Here is a 26,172-nt window from a genome sequence, read left to right as displayed (position 1 = left end):
CAACTTTTTCACTCCGGACGCTTTATCTGGACATGGTTCATCAACATCTTCAACAGCCGAAGCTAAGTAGTAACATTAACATGATGTCTTCTAATTGCAGTCGCTGTACTCATAATATACAGGAGAACGATCGCCTTACGGCGAAAATAGCTGTGCTACAAGCCCAGCTTCAGACGCAATCGTTAGGCAAGGGTAATCTCAGTGTAGGAAAGGAAGAAACAGCGTCTGTGCCACCAGTAAGTACAGACAGTAACGTTAGTATAAATCCCCCCGCACAGTCCCCGCAGCCGGACAACTTTCTCATGGCTTCTGGAGGGAAATACTGTTGGAATGCTCAACCGGTGTCGCTCATTCAGCCGACAGAAACCTTCAACCGGTTTTCCCCATTATGTAGCGAGTCGGAGTCTGAGTCTGAGTCTTCTCTAGTCTCTACTCCTCCCGTTACGGGGTCTGAGACGCCGAAGGCTCCCACCATTAGCTCTGACAAATTGAAAACCCTAGTCATTGGCGACTCCATTACCCGCAGTATTAGACTTAAAACGAATCACCCAGCGATCATACACTGTTTACCAGGGGGCAGGGCTACCGACGTTAAGGCTAATCTAAAGATGGTGCTGGCTAAAGCTAAAACTGGCGAGTGTAGAGAGTATAGAGATATTGTTATCCACGTCGGCACCAACGATGTTAGGATGAAACAGTCAGAGGTCACCAAGTGCAACATAGCTTCAGCGTGTAAATCAGCTAGAAAGATGTGTCGGCATCGAGTAATTGTCTCTGGCCCCCTCCCAGTTAGGGGAAGTGACGAGCTCTACAGCAGAGTCTCAGCACTTAATCGCTGGTTGAAAACTGTTTTCTGCCCCTCCCAAAAGATAACATTTGTGGATAATTGGCCCTCTTTCTGGGACTCACCCACAAACAGGACCAAGCCTGACCTGCTGAGGAGTGACGGACTCCATCCTAGCTGGAGGGGTGCTCTCCTCTTATCTACCAACATAGATAGGGCTCTAACTCCTCTAGCCCCACAGTGAAATAGGGTGCAGGCCAGGCAGCAGGCTGTTAGCCAACCTGCCAGCTTAGTGGAGTCTGCCAATAGCACAGTCAGTGTAGTCAGCTCAGCCATACCCATTGAGACTGTGTCTGTGCCTCGACCTAGGTTGGGCAAAACTAAACATGGCGGTGTTCACCCTAGCAATCTTATTAGGATAAAGACCTCCTCCATTCCTGCCATTATTGAAAGAGATCGTGATACCTCACATCTCAAAATAGGGTTACTTAATGTTAGATCCCTCACTTCAAAGGCAGTCATAGTCAATGAACTAATCACTGATCATAATCTTGATGTGATTGGCCTGACTGAAACATGGCTTAAGCCTGATGAATTTGCTGTGTTAAATGAGGCCTCACCTCCTGGTTACACTAGTGACCATATTCCCCGTGCATCCCGCAAAGGCGGAGGTGTTGCTAACATTTACGATAGCAAATTTCAATTTACAAAAAAAATAATGGCGTTTTCATCTTTTGAGCTTCTAGTCATGAAATCTATGCAGCCTACTCAATCACTTTTTATAGCTACTGTTTACAGGCCTCCTGGGCCATATACAGCGTTCCTCTCTGAGTTTCCTGAATTCCTATCAGACCTTGTAGTCATAGCAGATCATATTCTAATTTTTGGTGATTTTAATATTCACATGGAGAAGTCCACAGACCCACTCCAAAAGTCTTTCGGAGCCATTATCGACTCAGTGGGTTTTGTCCAACATGTCTCTGGACCTACTCACTGCCACAGTCATACTCTGGACCTAGTTTTGTCCCATGGAATAAATGTTGTAGATCTTAATGTTTTTCCACAAAATCCTGGACTATCGGACCACCATTTTATTACATTTGCAATCGCAACAAATAATCTGCTCAGACCCCAACCAAGGAGCATCAAAAGTCGTGCTATAAATTCTCAAACAACACAAAAATTCATTGATGCCCTTCCAGACTCCTTCTGCCTACCCAAGGACGTCAGAGGACAAAAATCAGTTAACCACTTAACTGAGGAACTCAATTTAACCTTGCGCAATACCCTAGATGCAGTTGCACCCCTAAAAACGAAAAACATTTGTCATAAGAAACTAGCTCCCTGGTATACAGAAAATACCCGAGCTTTGAAGCAAGCTTCCAGGAAATTGGAACGGAAATGGCGCCACACCAAACTGGAAGTCTTCCGACTAGCTTGGAAAGACAGTACCGTGCAGTACCGAAGAGCCCTCACTGCTGCTCGATCATCCTACTTTTCCAACTTAATTGAGGAAAATAAGAACAATCCAAAATTTCTTTTTGATACTGTTGCAAAGCTAACTAAAAAGCAGCATTCCCCAAGAGAGGATGGCTTTCACTTCAGCAGTGATAAATTCATGAACTTCTTTGAGGAAAAGATCATGACCATTAGAAAGCAAATTACGGACTCCTCTTTGAATCTGCGTATTCCTCCAGGGCTTAGCTGTCCTGGATCTGCACAGCTCTGCGAGGGCCTGGGATCGGGAGAGACACTTAAGTGTTTTAGTACTATATCTCTTGACACAATGATGAAAATAATCATGGCCTCTAAACCTTCAAGCTGCATACTGGATCCTATTCCTACTAAACTGCTGAAGGAGCTGCTTCCTGTGCTTGGCCCTCCTATGTTGAACATAATAAACAGCTCTCTATCCACCGGATGTGTACCAAACTCACTAAAAGTGGCAGTGATAAAGCCTCTCTTGAAAAAGCCAAACCTTGACCCGGAAAATATAAAAAACTATCGGCCTATATCGAATCTTCCATTCCTCTCAAAAATTTTAGAAAAAGCTGTTGCGCAGCAACTCACTGCCTTTCTGAAGACAAACAATGTATACGAAATGCTTCAGTCTGGTTTTAGACCCCATCATAGCACTGAGACTGCACTTGTGAAGGTGGTAAATGACCTTTTAATGGCGTCAGACCGAGGCTCTGCATCTGTCCTCGTGCTACTAGACCTTAGTGCTGCCTTTGACACCATCGATCACCACATTCTTTTGGAGAGACTGGAAACCCAAATTGGTCTACACGGACAAGTTCTGGCCTGGTTTAGATCCTACCTGTCGGAAAGATATCAGTTTGTCTCTGTGAATGGTCTGTCCTCCGACAAATCAACTGTACATTTCGGTGTTCCTCAAGGTTCCGTTTTAGGACCACTATTGTTTTCACTATATATTTTACCTCTTGGGGATGTTATTCGAAAACATAATGTTAACTTTCACTGCTATGCGGATGACACACAGCTGTACATTTCAATGAAACATGGTGAAGCCCCAAAATTGCCCTCGCTAGAAGCCTGTGTTTCAGACATAAGGAAGTGGATGGCTGAAAACTTTTTACTTTTAAACTCGGACAAAACAGAGATGCTTGTTCTAGGTCCCAAGAAACAAAGAGATCTTCTGTTAAATCTGACAATTCATCTAGATGGTTGTAAAGTCGTCTCAAATAAAACTGTGAAGGACCTCGGTGTTACTCTTGACCCTGATCTCTCTTTTGACGAACATATCAAGACTGTTTCAAGGACAGCTTTTTTCCATCTACGTAACATTGCAAAAATCAGAAATTTTCTGTCCAAAAATGATGCAGAAAAATTAATCCATGCATTTGTTACTTCTAGGTTAGACTACTGCAATGCTCTATTTTCCGGCTACCCGGATAAAGCACTAAATAAACTTCAGTTAGTGCTAAATACGGCTGCTAGAATCCTGACTAGAACCAAGAAATTTGATCATATTACTCCAGTGCTAGCTTCCCTACACTGGCTTCCTGTTAAGGCAAGGGCTGATTTCAAGGTTTTACTGTTAACCTATAAAGCGTTACATGGGCTTGCTCCTACCTATCTTTCCGAGTTGGTCCTGCCGTACATACCAATACGTATGCTACGGTCACAAGACGCAGGCCTCCTAATTGTCCCTAGAATTTCTAAGCAAACAGCGGGAGGCAGGGCTTTCTCCTATAGATCTCCATTTTTATGGAACAGTCTGCCTACCCATGTGAGAGACGCAGACTCGGTCTCAACCTTTAAGTCTTTACTGAAGACTTATCTCTTCAGTAGGTCATATGATTGAGTGTAGTCTGGCCCAGGAGTGTGAAGGTGAACGGAAAGGCTGGAGCAACGAACAGCCCTTGCTGTCTCTGCCGGGCCGGTTCCCCTCTCCACTGGGGTTCTCTGCCTCTAACCCTGTTGCAGGGGCTGAGTCACTGGCTTGCTGGTGCTCTTTCATGCCGTCCCTGGGAGGGGTGCGTCACTTGAGTGGGTTGAGTTACTGACGTGATCTTCCTGTCTGGGTTGGCGCCCCCCCCTTGGTTTGTGCTGTGGTGGAGACCTCTGTGGGCTATACTCGGCCTTGTCTCAGGATTGTAAGTTGGTGGTTGGGGATATCCCTCTAGTGGTGCGGGGGCTGTGCTTTGGCGGAGTGGGTGGGGTTATATCCTTCCTGTTTGGCCCTGTCCGGGGGTTTCTTCGGATGGGGCCACAGTGTCTCCAGACCGCTCCTGTCTCAGCCTCCAGTATTTATGCTGCAGTAGTTTATGTGTCGGGGGGCTGGGGTTAGTTGGTTATACCTGGAGTACTTCTCCTGTCTTATCCAGTGTCCTGTGTGAATTTAAGTATGCTCTCTCTAATTCTCTCGTTCTCTCTTTCTCTCTGAGAACCTGAGCCCTAGGACCATACGTCAGGACTACCGGGCATGATGACACCTTGCTGTCCCCAGTCCGCCTGGCCTTGCTGCTATTCCAGTTTCAACTGTTCTGCCTGCGGCTACGAAACCCCTACCTGTCCCAGACCTGCTGTTTTCAACTCTTTAATGATCGGCTATGAAAAGCCAACTGAGAGACCTGAGCCCTAGGACCATACGTCGGGACTACCGGCCGTGGTGACTCCTTGCTGTCCCCAGTCCGCCTGGCCTTGCTGCTATTCCAGTTTCAACTGTTCTGCCTGCGGTTATGGAACCCCTACCTGTCCCAGACCTGCTGTTTTCAACTCTTAATGATCGGCTATGAAAAGCCAACTGAGATTTATTCCTGATTATTATTTGACCATGCTTGTCACTTATGAACATTTTTGAACATCTTGGCATGGTTCTGTTATAATCTCCACCCGGCACAGCCAGAAGAGGACTGGCCACCCCTCATAGCCTGGTTCCTCTCTAGGTTTCTTCCTAGGCTTTCGCCTTTCTAGGGAGTTTTTCCTAGCCACTGTGCTTCTACACCTGCATTACTAGCTGTTTGGGGTTTTAGGCTGGGTTTCTGTACAGCACTTCGAGATATTAGCTGATGTAAGAAGGGCTATATAAAATAAAATTGATTGATGATTGATTGACCTACGATTGAAAAAAATCATAGTAAAAAAAAAAAAAGCCTCTCAGGTTCTCTCAGAAGGCTTACCCAGCACCTTGAGCTCAGAGAAGTCTGGGTAGGTGTAGATGTTGGCACCTGTCCAGGTCAGCACGGAAGTAGTACCTCCCAGAGTGCTCTGTACCTATATTACTGATGAGCAGGGTGCAGTTCCTCTGGTGCAGGTCCCCAATGAGCTTGGTACGCCCTTTGTAACTTTCATGCACAATGTCTTGAAGACCACCACTGGGAAGAGCACCACAGGTGGGTATGGCTGGCCAAAGTACCAGATGCTGTGGATGCCACAGTATTGCCAGATACATGAATCTGAAGGGGATGACCACGCAGGACTTGGTCATGGCCGAGACGTCCCTTGGTACCCATACATTCCACTTTCTACTGACATCTGAGAGAGGGAATGAGGGAGAGGGAGGGGAGATTGGAAATGGGAATATTGAGCGCTAAACTGTATATCAATGAACAATCAATCTACACTACATATACAGTTTCAAATGGAATCACTGAGAAAAGATGAACAGAGAGAGACAAAGCGAGAGAGAGAACATAGGATGATATCATGAGGTTCTCCCTGGGTGAGCTGGTAAGAGCAGAGACCCTATGTGGAGGAAGCATATGTCTCACTCTTACCACTGGCACCACTGTTTAAGTGAGAGGGACAAGGTTGAGCCAAGATGGACGCCAGCCAGCCATCCAACAGCACTGGAACAGTAGGCTGATTCCCTGCTGCCATGTGTGTCAGTTGGACCCTGTGTCTACAGTGTACTCTGTTGCTTTAGTGTTGTTTGCTGTAAGTTTGACACACTCTAAAAGTCAACTGTGTCAATGCAGGAAAACCACCAAATCAGTTTTACATTGCAATTGCATATCTAGATTACTGCATTTCTAGTATTACATCTGTAGTCTTCAAGGGAATTTCCACAGTCTGAATTATTGTGATATAATTGAGAAGATATTCACACTGACAAGAGGGAATGAGAAACATAGGAGTTGTACCTTTGATGATCAGCAACATCGGCCAAAGCAGCACCAAACACCACATGGTGTCTATTTAACCCTGAACCAGAGACCTCTGCAACAGATATCAGACATCAATTACACATCAACTACTTCACACTTTACCATTCTGTTCTGGACCAATGGAGCCCCATGCTATGTGATATATATTGAATATGCCATTTTAGTGACATATGTACAATATCACCTGTTGTGACATATAACTAATGTCAGTAGTGGTGACATTGTAAGAATATTCAAAGATAAATATACACAACGCAGAGTACTAGTGGTCAAGAGGACTAATGGTCAAGAGGACTAGTGGTCAATAGAGGACTAGAGGTCAAGAGGGAATTAACGATCAATGGAAATAGTCGTTTTTCAGTTCAACATCTGTTTAGAATCTTTGTAGTGGTTCCAACCAGGGATTCATAGCTACATGGGCAAGTTTTCATTGGTCCAAATGGTCTATACTTTGAGCCTGCAACAGGATACTTGGGGGTTTGGCCAGTAGCCAAATTCTATTGCAAGGAATTCTAATTGGTCAGCCACATACTAGGCTTGAGGCTATAAATTACATCCTGTCTATTTGTTCTGTGGAGAAACATTGAGAACAGGGAAGAATGAATATCTACCATCTACTTCCCAGCATAACTACTATTCTCTTTGAATAAATATATTTTTCTCCCCCTGATTTGCTTTGGGGTCTGTGTTATTGAAAAATAACATCAACCGCTAACAACATATAACCGCAATGGTTTTAAACATATTCTAATGAACCTATGTTGCTTTTATTTCAGGCAACAATGACATATGTCAAGAAGATTGTGTGTAAAAAGATGTTAGAAATTACTGAGTATCACCTTGAATTGCAAAATGAGGGAAAAGTAGCCAAGACAGAAAATGTCTGATTCTTCAGCTTGGCGGTCGTAATAGTAGTAATGTTCACTAGAGGGAGCCCAATCAATCCCAGACAGCTCGACAGCCCTCTGCCTCAACTTGTCTGTTAAAAAATATAATTGTAGTGAAAAATGATGTCTTTACCTTTATCACATTTGCCATTTGTATGGCATTTGAACCATATTGACGTGATCAGGGTGAGTGAAAGTACATGAAATAACAGCACATAGGCCAGTCTGTGCTGTTATTTTCTCTGGGCTAAAGGTGATGCTCTATGTGTTTGCAGCTGCAGGAGCTGCTGCTGGAGGGGCCTTAGCTCAGCTGGTAGAGCACGGCGCTTGTAACGCCAAGGTAGTGGGTTCGATCCCCGGGACCACCCATACACAAGAAAATGTATGCACGCATGACTGTAAGTCGCTTTGGATACCAGCGTCTGCTAAATGGCATATTACTTATTAAATTAATAGAGTCATGAGTAATGCAGGAAGCATTTGGATATTACTTCACTCGTCCGTAGCATTTTTGATGATACAGTATCTGTTTAGATGAAAATGGGTTTTAATTGCCATACCTCTATGAATACCACATCTTTACAACTACTAATGATTTCAATATTAACAATACTTTAATGATGAAAGGGACCCTACTTTGACATGTTGCTCTCTCTGTCAGAGAGAAGAGTAGAGCTGTGCAGATGAGGACCCACGTCCTGCCTCCACTGCCTCGATGAATCAACCACAACACCAGGGTCTGTCTCCTTTCACCTCTTTCTCTGGTCACCTTGTCTGTGTTCACAGGTCTGGAGCACAGAGAGAGTATCGAATAATATGATAAATAGTGTTATAATAATAACTACACATCCCATTACCAGCTGTGTAAGGGGAATACATAGGCATTCATAACATCTGACATGACCGTTTCATGACACGTTTATGATTGTTACAACCTTCTTAGCACATTTTTTCAACTGTAATTTAATACATGGAGAGAAGATGTCAAAGTCCTAGTAATGCTTTATTTTACGCTAGTTGTCTGGAATTTATTTAGAAACTACATGGTAACAGACTAATTACATACTTTTTTACCTAAGTCCTCATAGAGATTCATTGTAAAAAAAACAAAAAAGTACCAATTGTTTCTACCAATGACAAAGGAGTTACTAGCTTTGTTAAATAATTGCAAGTGATGTCCAGAGAGTTGCCAATTTTTCCCAAGTACTTTAACAGTTTTTTGAGCCATGCAGAGAATAAGACTGAATCAGCACATCACACCCATCAGAGACACATACAGGGTTCACAGTCAACAGGGGGAGAGAGCACACTGAGAGAGAGGTAAACTGTCACTTCCTGTCCCCAGTCTGTAACTCCTCCCTCTAACCTGGTGCTGATGAATTTACATTTTACATTTTACATTTTAGTCATTTAGCAGACGCTTTTATACAGAGCGACTTACAGTTAGTGAGTGCATACATTTTTCATACTGGCCCCCCGTGGGAATGTCAGTGTCATTTTGTGTAGTTAGTTGTAATGGAAGTGCATGTAGTCATAGATCAACATAATTTACCACTACTGTACATACAGAGAACAATCTTTAATTTATCTAAAAACAATATTACTGTAAAAGCCATTATGCCTTCTTGGTCTTCAGCTCAGTTTCCCATGACGTTTTTTACTTTAACAAGATAGCCATACTGAGTTTGACCACAGCTTTTACAACACTGTGGACCGCAGTTAAGTTCCTCTTCATACATAAGACTGTGTTTAAGTGCCCCCACCCTTACTATATTTGTATAGGTGGGTTTTTACTTCTAAATACTTACATTTGAACTATAATCCCTAAAATATGTGTTGCTGCTGTTAGAAAATGTTCCGATCAGAACAGGCCTCATGCCTCCACATGGACATTATAGTTGTATATTTTCTTTACAATATTCATTACTATTATTAAGGTCTCTGGATACGTCTTCTCTTTGGATGTTCTAAATGTCTGATGGCCTGGTGACTAATCCTTTCAAAATACAACTTTCTTAGATTCCAAGCAACAATAAATGAAGAATACAACAATGTGTATTGTGTAATGTAAATGTGGCAAGTTTGTAATCTGTATTCTCAACACATCTCCAAAATTGTAAGGAAGAAATAGCAACATATATATATATATATATATATATATATATATATATATATATATATATATATATATATATATATATATATATTATTTTATACAGTTTCTCCATTACTTAATTAACAGTTAATCTTAAGCTACCTCTCCATTGTTTACAGTAACTACATCACACATCTTTTTTTCACCACAATATGGAATGGAAATATATACATTGAAGTCAGAGAATGCCCCAGTGGCAGAGTGCAAATTGGCAGGTGAAGGAATCTACAGGAATCTACAGCAATGTACAGAGTGCAATGAGCAAATGTACAGTTTCAGGACGGTAGTGCGGAGTGCATAGAATCATAATATCTCCATATTTTATTCACATAGTTTATCTAAAGTAAAAATAGAAAAACGTATGGACTTTTTCATTCACTTATCATACAGTACTTGTGCGCTTTTCCATGAAATTCAAAATAATTTTTATGATTAAAAATTATGCCTCTTAACTTTTTCATTTAATGCATACAAATCTGAAACTTTACTAAGAAGAAAAGTGTGAATTATTTCACATGAAAATGATCTCAGCATAAGCTTAGGAGTGGGGGGGGGGAGAACAGGTACGCAATCATCTTGGACGCCTGGCAATGACCTCATACTCTTCCTGAGTCATGTCTTTTTTATCCAATGAGATGTAGGTGCTCTCCTCTTCTTTTGGCTTCCCATTCATACCTTGCATCCTTTGAGAACCACAAGAAAATAACAAGTGGAAGGGTTAAGTTAATTCTAGCACTCAGAAAAAGTAAATCTAGGCCTATAGCAAGCATCTTATCAGACAGTGTCTGGGCTTACAACAGATACTTTGAGAAATAAAGTTTCCTTTTCATGTAAAAATACTTCTATATTCTACATAATTTTGTCTCTATTGTGCAATAAGTGAAAAGGATCCTACCGTATGTAAGCATTTGAAGACAGGTAGATGAGGATGGCAACAGTCACACTGAGCGACACACCAGCTATGGTCCAGGGGAGAACTGCATTCCCACATCCTTCAGAAAGATCTACAATTGATGAAGAGAGAAACAGTGTCATTAGAGCAATCTTAGACCTCATGTAATAACCACACCACAACCTTGACACAATAGAATTGCAATCTGTGCCAAGTTAATACTGTCTACGGGAAAAAATATCTGCATGTTTTTTCTTTAAATTATAGCACCTCTCTGTTTCCTTCCTTCTTGCGTTTCCTGCAACTTCCCTCTCACTACACCCACAGATTTTTTTTGGGTTCATTATGTGGTTTTCCAACTGAAATCCAAAACATTGCACATATTGGGTACAATTGGGAAAATGGGGCTCTCTAACAAAGTTACTTAACTTATATCTTTACCTCCTTGCTTTTCTTGGTTCTCTTTTTGCGTTTCCTGCAACTTCCCTCTCACTACACCCACAGTATTTCTGCTGACACACTCCACAGTGGTGTTGTGGGTGTGGTTTCTAACAGGCAGGCTGATGGTGCTATTCACTGAGGACCCGAACCCTGATGTAGTGAGGCTGTACTTCTCTGTGTTGAGCTCCAGCAGTGACCACTCTATGAGTGGTAAGGGAACCCCCAGACTGACACACACACAGGTCATGACCTCTGCTTGGACCACACACCCAGAGCCATTGAGCATCACAGGACGGTCTGGAAAAAGACAGCGAAGAGAGAGAGATCAGTGATAGATTGATGTTAACATCATGCGAGATAAGAATGATTGCGTCTCATATCAACTTAAATGTTTCAATCAGGTTTGTACAGTGCTGTTTGTACTCACACATCACAGTTACAACAGCGGAAGCTGTCAGAGTCCTGTTGGGGTGTTGAGCTGTACACACATACTCCCCAGCATGCTCTCTTGTCACGTTAGAGATGGTGAGAGTGGCCAGTCCAGAGTTATTCTGATCCAAAGCGGTTGTCCTATTCTTACTCCAGGTGATGTTAGATGATGATGGTGGGTAGCTGTCAACACTGCAGGTCAGATTCAGGGTATCACCCTCTCTCACTGTGTTACAACCAGAGATCTTGGGTTCCTTCACATCTAGAAAACAAAGTGCATACACAGTTAATCATGTTCATTAAATATAACTGTTGAAGCACAGCACTTGAACCATATTGCAGTGGTAGGCTTGACGTTATCAGGGTGAGTGAAAGTACATGAAATAACAGCACATAGTCCCTTCTCTGCTGTTATCTCTGCTGGACTGAAGGTGATGGCTGTGGCTGTTCTGATAAAGGGAAATTAATACAGTCATGTGTAATGCAGAAAGCACTTTGTTACTAATATTTTTGATGATACAGAATCAGTTGAGATTAAAATGTGTTACCACATCTATACAACTAGGCCTACTAATGATTTCAATATTAACAATACTTTTACGTTGACATGTTGCTCTCTCTGTCAGAGAGAAGAGTAGAGCTGCCCACATGAGGACCCACATCCTGCCTCCACTGCCTCGATGAATCAACCACAACACCAGGGTCTGTCCTCTTTCACCTCTCTCTCTGGTCACCTTGTCTGTGTCCACAGGATTGAGCACAGAAAGAGTATAGAATAGCATGATAAATAGTGTTATGAGAATAACTACACATCCCATTCCCAGCTGTGTAAGGAGAATACATAGGCATTCAGAAAATCTGACTTTAAGATTTCATGACACGTTTATGATTGTTTCAACCTTCTTAGCACATTTTTTCAACTTTAATTGAATGCACAGAGAGAAGATGTCAAAGTCCTAGTAATGCTTTACTTAAGTGATAATGCCCTCGAAGCCGGTGTTTGGAGGATATATTGGCATGGGTGTTGTTCGTCGAGGGTCGCCAAACCGTGCCAAAATATCCTCCAAACACTGGCTTCGAGGGCATTATCACTTTTATACAACGGGTTAACAACATATTAAAATAATGATTTACATATTTTCATTAACAACGTAATTTTGATTAATTTATAAATCGTTTTTCATCCTTCCACAAGATATAGTCCGACACTAATCTAGGGTTGCTACCCAAGCCGGCTGATGCTGATTCATGATTTCGACTGGCTGAGAAAAGTTGCCTTCCTTTCTGTCTCATCCTGACTCCCGACTCCCAACTCCCGAAACGTTGATTACTATGGGACAGCTGGAGATCAAATTTGGATATTGAAACAATGTTGCAAATGTTGGAGAGACAGACAGTAAGGTTTATACAAATCTCCGCTGTTGAAAACGAAATGTTAGTCTAAAAGAAATGTGATATAATGTCTAGATGCTTTTTGAAGTGGAGATCAAGTCTATAAATTACCTGGCTGGGCTGATGAGACAGTGGATTGCGCAGTCAGATGGAACAGAGTAAATAGGCATTTCAACGTCATAGATTTAGCCTGTCCAATTACATAAATATTAGACATGGATATTCATTGTAACAAAGTACCATTATTTTCTACCGAGGACCAAGGAGTTACTCGTTTTGTTAAATAATTTCAAGTAATGTCCAGAGAGTTTTCTTTCTTCTCCCATTTACTTTAAAAGTTGTTTTAGCCATGCAGAGAATAAGACTTAATCAGCACATTACCTCTCTCTCTCTCTCTCTCTCTCTCTCTCTCTCTCTCTCTCTCAGTGTGCTCTCTCCTTCTGTTGATCAGGAGTCCTGTGTGAGTCTCTGGTGGGTGTGAAGTGTCACTTAATGTCCCCAGTCTGTTACTCCTCCCTCTAACCCGGTGCTGCAATCCAGGAAGTCCCTCTGTACAGTATACCGTCCAGCCAATGTTCCTTCACATTTTTTGGGGCGCAGAGAAAATTTAAAGTCTTGTGAGCGGAAATTTGAATGTTGTGAGAATTTTGTGCAACTTCCGGTGCACGTTTACAGTGAACACTGAGGCTGTACTCTTACCAGTGCCGATTTTGGAATGTAAATCTTTGTGAGGCAAACTCAAAACATGTGGGGGTTGCATGCCAGCAAAGCCACTACACAACACAACACTAAACAATACATTAATTGCACTATAACAGTGACAAACGGTGCCCACAAACTGTTAGGGCCTACATAAAGCTGTCCCAACAGCAGAGTCCCAACAGCAGTCCCAACGCCTTAATACTGGTACACCTGGCTATCAGCGGAGCCTTGTCTGGCAGCTAAATAGTTCATTCAGCCTCATTTACTGCCTTTTAAAAAAACATAGCTGATATGGCTGACTTGCTTAAACAAATGTGGTTTCTACTGACAATTGAGATATACAAACTATGGCATAAGGGGACGACGAACGGATAAGAGGCAATCTGTAATTTTGATTAATGAGTGAGCTAGGACAGACGTAGTCAATATAACTATTTGTTCAGCACTTTTGAAATCTACAGCAACAGAATTCAAAACAGTATTCTCCCTGTACACCAAGTCAGAACTGTAGGATAAATAAATGGGGAATAAAAGCAGACAATGAAAGCTCTTACAGTATCCAATGATGACATTTCTCTAAAACAGGCTATTGGCATACAAACATGGTCTCTTTTTTGCTTTCTTGAGTAAGGCAGCTAAAAAATGCAGGCGTTTCAGCCTTGCTCAGTGCTTTCTGTGGTGGTGGGGCAGCCAGCGGAAAATGCGGAGCGTAGGGGTTGGTAATGTTCTCTAGTTGCGCCGTGATTGGCTCAGTGTTCTGTCACTCATGGGGACACTACGTCACTGCAAAATCTATGGGGACAGCTCGAACATTCAAGCCCCTTGGGTAGTGCCATAGAGTTACATTAGATGTGCCCATCCAAAAAGGCTCAAGGTCATTGGCCACAGATAAAATGAAGTCAAATCACATTATATCTACTGTAGCTTTAATTGGACTGATCATGTCAACATCATACTTTCAAACTCTTAGCTAGCAAGCTAGCAGTCATCATCATGAATCAAGTCGACAATCTACTGGCAAATCCTTTTCAATCCTTTTTATATGAAGAGTAATAATGAAGAGAAATTATAGATATAATGTATCGGTGCTCATTGGCCATTGGACATAAACATTACACAACAAGTTGGAAATCGCAAATTCAACAATGAGTGGTTTGGAAGGAATCAGTGGCTAATTGCAAGCATTGCAAAGCAATTACTAGCCTGTTATTCAGTGGAGTGGGTGTGTGGTCCAAGTCTGGCTTAAAGGGTCTCTTTTCCAAGCTTAAAATTACAAACATTCAACATTGGGTATGCTGTCAATCCAGCATGACTTCTGCCACGTTTGAAACAACTGGAAACTCGGAACTGGGAAATCTCAGACTGGGAAAATACACTTTGAAAGGTCATCCAACTCGGAATTCCAAGGCGGTAACTCGGGCCTCTTTCTAGAGCTCCGACCTGAAGACCACTGACGTCATGATTCAACCTCGTTTTTTTCAGAGTTCCCAGTTGTATTGAAAGCACCATAAATCCAGAGAATGCCAGACTTTGATTTTTTTAACCAGGCAAGTCAGTTAAGAACAAATTCTTATTTACAATGACGGCCTACACCGGCCAAACCCGGACAACGCTGGGCCAATTGTGCGCCACCCTATGGGACTCCCAATCACGGCCTGTTGTGATACAGCCTGGAATCGAACCAGGGGGTCTGTGGTGACGCCTCAAGCACTGCGATGCAGTGCCATAGACCGCTGCGCCACTCGGGAGCCCACATGATGACAACGTTTGATGAAAGAATTAGCCCACGAAGGACACCGCGCCACCTTCCTGTTCAAGTGAGCACAGCACATCAAGGTGAGTCCAAAAATGTATTGTATGCTGCTGCATAAATTATGTAATATGCCAGGGAGATATGTATACTGCACAAAGGGGAACTGTCAGTGGGTGTTTAAAAACATTTGCTGTCATATTCTGACAAACGGACAAACATGCTAAATGCAACCAGGGCCGTAACAAGTTTGAGTTTTAGTGAGGTCCGTAGGGGGACATTTTTGGAAAGTTGAAGCGTTTTACTACATTTCTATACAATATATTTTTTTATGCTTTTTGGAGAACAGCAAAAACAAGCAAAAATGACCACAGCCATTATCACCTTGGCAGCTGTAGGTCATTCACCTCAGTCGATCTACAAACACATAGCTTATTAGCTATTCAATTGTAATGTTATACCCCTGAAAGGGGGGAAATATGAGAAATGATTCACACTGACACCTAACATCAGCGACTGTTCAGTCAGTTGTAATGATGAATTGCATAAAATCATCAACTCTTTTCAAAGATACACTACATTACCAAAAGTATGTGGACACCTGCTCATCGAACATCTCATTCCAAAATCATGGACATTAATATGGAGTTGGTCCACCCTTTGCTGCTATAACAGCCTCCACTCTTCTGGGAAGGCTTTCCACTAGATGCTGTGGGGAATCGCTTCCAATAAGCCACAAGAGCATTAGTGAGGTCAGGCACTGATGTTGGGCGATTAGGCCTGGCTCGCAGTCAGTGTTCCAATTCATGTTCTGTGCAGGCCAGTCAAGTTTTTCCACACCGATCTCAACAAACCATTTCTGTATGGACCTCGTTTTGTGCATGGGGGCATTGTCATGCAGAAACAGGAAAGGGCCTTCCCCAAACTGTTGCCACAAAGTTGGAAGTACAGAATCGTCTAGAATGTCATTGTATGCTGTAGTGTTAAGATTTCCCTTCACTGGAACTAAGGGGTCTAGCCTGAAGTATGAAATACAGCCACAGACCATTATTCCTCCTCCACCAAACTTTACAATTGGCACTATGCATTCGAGCAGGTAGCGATCTCCTGGCATCTGCCAAACCCAGATTCGTCCGCTGGACTGCCAGATGGTGATGCGTGATTCATCATACCAGAGAACGCGTTTCCACTGCTCCAGACTCCATTGGCGGCGAGCTTTGCACCATTCCAGCCGACGCTTAGCATTGTGCATGGTGATCTTAGGCTTGTATGCGGCTGCTCGGCAATGGAAACCCATTTCATGAAGCTCGCGACGAACAGTTATTGTGCTGACGTTGCTTCCAGAGGCAATTTGGAACTCAGTAGTGAGTGTTGCAACCGAGGACAGACGATTTTTACGCGCTACGCGCTTCAGCACTTGGCAGGTGGCATCCTATGATGGTGCCATGTTAAAAGTCACTGAGCTCTTCAGTAAGGCCATTCTACTGCCAGTGTTTGTCTATGGAGATTGCATGGCTGTGTGCTCGATGTTATACACCTGTCAGCAACGGGTGTGGTTGAAATAGCTACTAATTTGAATTGATGTCCACATACTTTTGTATATATAGCGTATCACTTTTCTCAAATTATAGTGTTCACATTTGTATTCCTAGGCATTACTAATCAAGCTCCGCACAAGCAGACATCAATGGCGCACACAGATGATCATATTATTACATTCACATGATGTATTAGAATATTACTTATGATTCTGTATTAATACCAGTGATGTAGTGGTAAAAAAAAGGCGGATAATGGGTGAACTATAAACTCCAGTGGGCAATCAAGATAAGACGAACAACCACTGATATAAACGAAAACGTATTACATTTTTAGAACTGCATTGTTTGCCTTTGGTTGTCTCTGGTTGCTTCCTCTCTCTCTCTCTGTCTCCTCTGCTTCCTCCTGCATGCATTTCAGCCTGCCTCAACCTCACCACTGAGCGCCACATCACTGTCTGTCTCAATAGCCTACTCTCTGTAAAGCAAAGTTATTGTGAAAACTTAGCCTATTTTTTGCTCCTGCTGAGGTAGGCTCTGTTTGACGTTAGATTCTTACTTCATCCATCTAGCCGGCTAAGCAATACTAGCCAGAGAGCCATTCAACATTATTGCAATAGAAGTCCCTGCCGGCAGCTTGCCACCTGACTGACTGTAGGCCTATAAGCGACTATTTACCAGTTCTCCGAGAGTTGGTTTTTGTTTGTTTGGGGATGTCTGTAGACACGGCAGGAGATGCGGGATGGTTTTAAAATGGCCTTTTGTCCGGCATCTCCCAAACACACTGTCAGTAGCTTCTCTAGTTGCATGCTTGAGCTGGGGTAGCTCGTTTCACATCTCAGGCCCTCGGCCTGTGCTGCGAGAGGGCAGAGTTAGCCATTTGAGAGAGTGGTGAATGTGCTCCTAAAAAGGCAAACCTGGGAGGCAAATCCGAGGAACACAAGCAAACACAAAGAACAAACCACTGCTCATGATTCCACTCATTCGCAAAGAGGCAGGCGCAATTAGAACTCAGTCAGATATAGAATATTATACAACGGGTGGTTCTAATCCTGGATGCTGATTGGTTAAAACCGCATTCCAGCCGGTGTCTATTCCACAAGTTACCACCGGCTAAATCTATAATGTTAAAATGCCTATTTACTCTGTTCCATCTGACTGTGCAATCCACTGTCATCAGCCCAGCCAGGCAATTTATAAACTTGATCTCCACTATAAAAAGCATCTAGACACTATCTCACATTTCTTTTAGACCAACATTTAGTTTTCAACAGCGGAGATTGGTATATACCTTTAGGCTGGGTTTCTGTATAGCACTTTGTGACATCTGTTGATGTAAAAAGGGCTATAGAAGTAAATGTGATTGATTGACTGACAGACTCGCAGGCAGCGTTGCTCAGCCAGTCGAAATCATGAATCACCTGGCGTCATTTTTATGGATATATACAAAGAAATGTAAATTGATAAAAGGTCAAACGAAACGAACTGCAGCTAGTTTGCAGTCTTCCCAGCTTTAGTTTGAAGTGATTGTGTTAGCTGTGTTGTTGGCTAGCTAATCTGAAGAACAGTCTCCTGACGAGAGAGCGCATTTTCAATGCCAGGCAAAATCGCGCCTCATTAGCTCATTGATATTGATGTATCCAAATAAATGTCACTAGAAAACAGCTTAAACAAATGCAAATTAAGCTATTGTTGTTATTCTGTCTGCACTGTTTGACGTGACTAAGTTAGCCGTAGTTGGCTAGCTAGCAAGCAAAGGATAAGAACGTTGCCAGCCATTATGGCAATGGAACATTTTGAACAAATGACTGGGTCACGTCCATAGAAACAGAACAAAAAGTCTGAATCCTGGGTCACGTCTCTGGCAACCGAACCGATAGAACGAATGACCAGCCGGCTTGGGCACTAACCCTAGATTTGTGTCGGGACTATATCTTGTGGAAGGATTAAATAGCATGAATAAATTCATCAAAATTACATTATTAATGGAAATATGTCAATCATTATTTGAATATTTTGGAAACCCGTTGTATAAAAGTGATAATGCCCTCAAAGACGGTGTTTAGAGGATAAATTGGCATGTGCCAATATATCCTCCAAACACCGGCTTCTCTGGCATTATCACTTAATTATACCATAGCATTGTTGAATACAGCAATATTTCTTATTGGCTAGATGGGCATTCTAGAATGGACATTAAAACCATATTTCGAGACAGTTGGAAAATATATTGGGACACCTTGCAATCATGACGCAATATGCGCCTACACATGCAGACAGTACTTGCTACAAAGTTACAGAAAGCTAACGGAACAAGCACACAATCAGAAATTGGTTACATTGTAAACGCTGGTCCAACGAGGAAAAACAATATTTTTTTTTTTGCAGATACATTTTTTTGAACATCTGATGATCTAAAGTGGTGAGTGATGAACATACATTTCCCAGGTCCCTATGTTGCAGTCATGAGGGAAATGGCGCTATGCTGTCAAATCCTCCCACATGTCCAAACCTAGGTGTCCTTATACAGTGCATTCGGAAAGTATTCAGAGCCCTTGACATGTTCCACATTTTGTTAGGTTACAGCCTTATTCTAAAATTGATGAAATCGTTTTTCTTCTTCATCAATCTACACACAATACCCCATAATGACAAGCAAAAACAGGTTTTTAGAAAATGTTGCTAATTGATAAAAAAAAAAAAAAACATCAATATCTTATTTACATAAGTATTCAGACCCTTTACTCAGTACTTTGTTGAATAACCTTTGGCAGCGATTACAGCCTCAAGTCTTCATGGGTATGATGCTACAAGCTTGGCACACCTGTATTTGAGGAGTTTCTCCCATTCTTCTCTGCAGATCCTATTATCAATGTCAGAGCTTACTGGACTGTATTGAGTGTATTTAATGATTAATTAGTACCTTATTCAAAACCAGTAACATATTTTCCTTCAATCCACAATCTTTCACTCACTATTCAGACATATCAGACCCACTTTTGAAGAGTGATGATTACTCTTTCACTATTACATTACTCTGATTTGATAAAGAGAAGTCATGACAATAACGCTACTGATCACAGCCTGAAGAGGAAGAAATTGGTTGCAACAATGCCTGATAAAGTATCAGTAGTGTGTAGTAATTGTGTCAAATGAATTTCAGTGTCATGTTGTGTAGTTGTAAAGTAAATGTGCATGTAGTCATAGATCAACATAATTGACAACTACTGTACATACTAAGATCTAACTGCAATTCCTCTAAAAACAATATTACTGTAAAAGCCATCATGCCTTCTTGGTCTTCAGCGCAGTTTCCATGACGTGTGTTAGTTATTTTACCCAGATCTGTTAGTTAGACTTGCAGAGTTTGACAACAGCTCACAGCACTGTGGGCCTCAGTTAACTTCCTCTTCACACTTCGAAAATGTGTTAAAGTACCCCCACCATAAGGCCTTTATATATTTGTTTGTTGAGATCTTTATTTTAGGCAGCTTTCTACAGCAGGAAAATAATCCTGCAGCAACAGAAAATGTGAATTAAGATTTTTCGTAAGGGAAAATCAAGTGTGAAATTTGAAAGTGGAAATTACAAACTTCAGAAGCTTTTTTAAACCTCAAATACACTACAAGTTTTACATTCCCGGGAAAATTCTACTGCAACAGGGTGATGATCAAATTAATATCCTACATCTGTACTTACATTTAAACTCTACCCCATGTTCCCTTTAATATATGTGTTGCTGCTGAAAAGTGGTGTTAGTTTCAGGTCTCAAAAGTAGGCCCTGTGCTGCAGCAAGGACAGTATAGTGAGCTATTTTTACAATACCCGTTATTATAAGGGTCTCTGGATATGCCTTCCTTTTGGCTGAATTTCTGGTGGCCTAAGCCACAACCTCGTGGCTACTCCTGCAAATGCCTTCCAAAGTCCCTCAACAGTATGCACCAAACTACAGCTACTCACACAGTTGGTACCTAAACGAAAAGCCTTGTAGAGTTATTCTAGCCATTTTAAGTCATAGTCAAACTGAATGGAATTGAACTGAAATTGAGGGTAAACCTAAGTGGGTAAACAACATACTCAACTGATATATATATATATATATATATATATATATATATATATATATATATATATACAATGCATTTGGCACAACCATTGTAATGGCACAAATATAAACCCAGTGCTGTGAAAAAGTGTTTGCCCCCTTTCTAAATTTTCTCTATCTTTGCATATCTTTTATACTGACTGTTATCAGATCTTCAACCAAAACCTAATATTAGATGAAAAGGGAACCTGAGTGAACAAATAACACAACAATTACATACTTAATTCATTTGTTTCATAAACAAAGTTATGCAACACCCAATGACCCTGTGTGAAAAAGTAATTGCCCCCTTACACTAAATAACTGGTTGTGCCACCTTTAGCTGCAATGACTCCAGCCAAACGCTTCATGTAGTTGTTGATCAGTCTCTCACGTCGCTGTGGAGGAATTTTGGCCCACTCTTCCATGCAGAACTGCTTTAACTCATCAACATTTGTGGGTTTTCAAGCTTGTTTCAAGTCCTGCCACAACATCTCAATTGGGATTATGTCTGGACTTTGACTAGGCCATTCCAAAACTTCAAATTTGTTGCTTTTTAGCCATTTTCATGTAGACTAGATTGTGTGTTTTGGATCATTGTCTTGCACAATGACCCAGCTGCGTTTCAGCTTCAGCTCACAGACAGATGGCCTGACATTCTCCTGTAGAATTCTCTGACACAGAGCAGAATTCATGGTTCCTTCTATTAAGGCAAGTCGTCCAGGTCCTGAGGCAACAAAGCATCCCCAAACCATCACACTACCACCACCGTGCTTGACCATTGGTATAAGGTTCTTACTGTGGAATGCAGTATTTGGTTTTCACCAGGCTTAATGGGACCCTTGTCGACAAAATCAAGTGTACATGAAAATGTTTAAATAGCAACACATTTGTCATTTTGGAATGGCCTAGTCAAAGTCCAGACCTAATCCCAATTGAGATGTTGTGGCAGGACTGGAAACGAGCAGTTCATGCTTGAAACCCCACAAATGTTGCTGAGTTAAAGCAGTTCTGCACGCAAGAGTGTGCCTACATTCCTCCACAGCGATGTAAGAGACTGAAAAATAACTACAGGAAGCATTTGGTTGCAGTCATTGCAGCTAAAGGTGGCACAACCAGTTATTGAGTGTAAGAGGGCAATTACTTTTTCACACAGGGGAATTGGGTGTTGCAGAACTTTGTTAATTAAATAAATACAATAAGTATCACTTTTTTTTGGTTATTTGTAAACTCAGGTTCCCTTTATCTAATATTAGGTTTTTGGTTGAAGATCTGATAACATTCAGTGATAAAAATATGCAAAAATCAGAAAGGGGGCACTGTACATAAGCATTGTGGAAGCCTGCACATTGGATGGTTAATAAACTCTTTATTGTATCACAAAAAAACAGCTGTATCACAACCATGGTGTCAAATGTGTTGGACCATATATCTTGAGCCATATTTTTGTGAACTATTAATGAATATCAACCAGCAGCATCAAATATTGAAGTTGTGTATGTTCTACCAATTACTTTTGGTTTGCTTTTTGTTGTTATTGTAATGCATTGAGATGCATTAAAAACTGAGGCGTTATCCCGGGATAAAATAACTGACCAATGTGAACCATATGCACAATTATTTTAATCTGAAATATGAACTGCTTTCATGCATTAGTGCAAAGACTGAAAAAACAATTATACCAAGGGCCTGAATGTCAATGCAATATTTTATGTTACTTTATGCTGACTTTAGAAACATCTACAACTGTGCCTAATTGTGCTGACAGTAACACAGTGTTGTACTGTGCTACAGTTTACATTGTCTCACCACAAAAGTAGGCTGTGAAATGGGGCAACTAAAGACAGATACTGACTCTTAACTCTGGCCTCTACAGATGTTTTTACATTTCCTGCAGCCAGTAATGACAGACAATATTTTGATATATCTGTAAATGTGCTCACAATTATCAGAGAAGAAGATCGCCACCGAACAGAGAGACCTGAGTGAGACAGGCAGAGGGCTGGTACACAGTAGAGAGAGGTAAGTTGATTTATAACAATATAATCAAGAGTCATTTAGCAGCATATTATGAAGTGATTAATCGTTTGTGCATTTGGTTAGCTGTTTACGGAAACAAATTGTATATTCTCTATTACAGCATAGATTTGTGTCTCATAAATATTGATTCCTTAAGTCCTGTTATAACAGAAGATAATGGTTGAGATCTGCACCGTGGCTATCTGCTGGTTCATAACAGCAACCTGTAGTCAGTGCATATGTATAGTCTAATGCTGTATGACTTGACAGAAGAGTCAAGTAACATGTTTTGGATTAAGATTATTGTCTTTGTAAGCTTTGGCTGGTCAAATGTAAATGTGTTACTATAAAAAAAAGATACATAGAGCCTCGAGAGAAAGGTACAGAGTTCTCCATCTCAGTGACCCAGGACGTTACAGTAGAGGCTGGACAGTGTAAATTCACGTACCCAGGCAACATTACTGATTACGTACGCAGAGTCTGGTTCATAGGAGATCCACTTACACCTGTATTTGAAACAGATGCAGAGCTGTGCAGTGTTGATTGGCAGTTCCAGAGAGGTCCTAAAAGGTCTTGCAGCTTTTTACTCGAAGACCTGCAAGAAGGAGAAAGCGAGTATAGATTCAAGATAACATTGGGAGATGATCAAATGTATGTTTTTCCTGAGAGGGTGCGAGTCTCAGTGTCTGGTATGTAAGTAACTATGTCACCAAATATACTACTTTCACTGTCTTAAATCACGCAGCAGATTATAATGAGTATTACAGTATTTTTAAACAGGTCTTTGCTTGAGGAAAATGTCACCTTATGTGTCCAAGTCAGAATCAATGTAGCCTACACACTCTGAATTCTAATAATGTTGAATTGCAGCATATTTTGTCGCTGTTGCAGAACTACCAAACGATATTAATCATGTTCTTCACATCAAAGTATAATCTGCATGAAAATTTTTGAAAAATGAATTGTCAAAGTGTTCTAAATTCACCTATTCTACTTAGCTCTAACTCAGAAGAAGCCTACTGTGGAGACACCCTCTCTCACAGAGGGAGAGTGGGCCACACTGACCTGCAAAGTATATGCACTCAAACTAAATGACCTGTAAAGATAAGAAGAAGATTTTGTTGGCATAGACTGGAGAGGGACAGAGAACCTAGGCATGTATTCGAGGATAATCCATCAACAGCAGAGAATGGGCTTCTACAGGAAGGTCAACATTACAGTGGAGAAAAAGTGACTTTAACTGTAAAATTTTAGAACATTCACCTTTCAGAGCATTCCCTCATTATCAAAATATAGTACAGTGCTCATTCTTCAAGAGTCTCTGTTACGTAAAAAAGCCATATCTCATGATGTTGAATGTAAAAAGTACTTATTTGTATTCCTTAGACCGTCCAAAGTTCCTGAATGGCTCTGTGTGTGTGGTCCAAGTAGAGGTCCTGAGCTGTGTATGTGTCAGTCAGGGGGTTCCCTTACCAGTGATTGCTTGGCCAATGTTAGGGGTCTATATTAGCTACAGTGTCTCCAGGAGTGCCCAAACCGTGAACAGCACCATCACCATGTCTGCCTCAGAATACAAGAACAGCAGTGTGGAGTGTGTCAGCAGAAATGTAGTTGGCCAGATAGAGATGGAGGTCCCCATACTACACCAAGCTGAAGGGAGCCTGACACGTAAGTACTTCAATGTACTGTGACGTGCTGTGTACGTATAGGACTAGTGTTACATTTTACAATTTGAGTGAAGAAGAATCACCAATTAATTTCTGCTCAAATTCAGCTCAAATCACACAGACATAGAGGATGATATTTTCATAGTACAAAAGTTGTGTCAAGTGCAAAATTCACCATTAATCTCATTACAATCTGGCAGTGTGATTTAATTGTAAACTTTTCTTCAACAATGTGTGTTCTAAAGAGGCGACTGCTTATTATATGTTGTTTATTCTCAGTTTATGTAGAGTTGAATAAACTGTAGTTTCATAATCACCTCTTTATAAAGCACACTGTTTCATGGTTCGGGCTAGGCCCCTTAGTTCCTGTGAAGGGAAACCTTAACGCTACAGCATACATTGACATTCTAGACGATTCTGTGCTTCCAACTTTGTGGCAACAGTTTGGGGAAGGCCCATTCCTGTTTCAGCATGACAATGCCCCTGTGCACAAAGTTCCATACCGAAATGATTTGTTGAGATCGCTGTGGAATAACTTGACTGGCCTGCACAGAGCCCTGACCTCAACCCCATCGAACACCTTTGGGATGAATTGGAATGCCGACTGCCAACCAGGCCTAATCGCCCAACATCAGTGCCTGACCTCACTAATGCTCTTGTGGCTGATTGGAAGCGATCCCTGCAGCAATGTTCCAACATCTAGTGGAAAGCCTTCCCAGAAGTGGAGGCTGTTTTGGAGGCTGTTATAGCAAAGGGGGGACCAACTCCATATTAATGCCAATGATTTTGGAATGAGACGTTCGACGAGCAGGTGTCCACTTACTTTTGGTCATGTAGTGTATGTCAGTTACCACATTTGCATCCACAATTTTTATGCTAGTAAAGTCATACCGTATAAAAAAAATTATGACATCTATGATGGAAACAGGAAGTTTCGATACAATTTTATAAATGCAGGCAGATCATTTGTTCGTTCGATATGGTGAGATATTTTTGTGTCTGTAACATTCATTATGCGAGAAATGGCAGTGGAAACGCCTTCATGCGCAAATATTTAAATAATATCGAAGTTTAAACATGGGAGTCAAGCAATGATATGGTGTGTGGTCCTCCACTACAATTCTGGAAACCATACAGTTTATTAGGCAACAAATTAAATAAATTATGAACCTCACAGGGTGGTGAAAGTGTACGGTTATCTTGATGCTACTTTCCAATAAATATCGAGGGTCTTATTCTGGTGACATGATCGATGCTTGGCTGCCGTTTGACAAATACAAATATTCTCGCTCTTATCCATAATAATCTCATCATGTAGACTAGCCTACCAGCACAGCCTACCACACGGTATCTGGGTGCTGTTAGCTAAAGTGCATGTGCTAAGATCAGAGTAGGCACATTTGTTATTTAACGCAACAGTTTGTGACAAAACTATTAGTAGAATTATTAGGTACATGACAACTTAAGTGAAAAAGTACATTTTGTGTGCACTATGTCATCAAGCACCGATTATATCTGCAACAAGTCGGTCTGTATCACGTTTCAGGAGAAGACACAGATGCAGACAGCAGCGAAGTAACAAAAGTTTATTACAAAAACAGGGGGCAGGGAAAAGACAGTTAAAGGGCAGGCAGAGGTCAGTAATCCAGATCAGTGTCCAAAAGGTACATAATGGCAGGCAGGCAGGGTCAGGGTCAGGGCAGGCAGAATGGTAAAAAACTAGAAAACTAGAAAACAGGAACTTGAGCAAGACAGGCGCAAGGGGAAACCGCTGGTAGGCTTGACGAAACAAAAGGAAC

At 41.5% G+C, this 26,172-nt stretch overlaps 2 pseudogenes across 2 annotated transcripts in view; both read right to left on the bottom strand.

Annotated features, from left to right (window-relative positions):
- The window catches only part of LOC311140517 (myelin-associated glycoprotein-like), a 160,875-nt pseudogene that overhangs the window by 5,529 nt on the left and 129,174 nt on the right, over positions 1–26,172 (bottom strand). The gene's annotated exons all lie outside the window — the stretch shown is intronic.
- The window catches only part of LOC311139257 (myelin-associated glycoprotein-like), a 35,620-nt pseudogene that overhangs the window by 4,736 nt on the left and 4,712 nt on the right, over positions 1–26,172 (bottom strand). The window contains exon 2 of the transcript in view: positions 5,431–5,785. The product of the transcript in view is annotated as a myelin-associated glycoprotein-like (transcript). The remainder of the gene's footprint in view (positions 1–5,430; positions 5,786–26,172) is intronic.

This window comes from Coregonus lavaretus (assembly GCF_964263955.1).
Source record: "Coregonus lavaretus genome assembly, chromosome: 13".
NCBI classification, from domain to species: domain Eukaryota; kingdom Metazoa; phylum Chordata; class Actinopteri; order Salmoniformes; family Salmonidae; genus Coregonus; species Coregonus lavaretus.
This window is presented reverse-complemented; position numbering and strand designations above follow the sequence as displayed.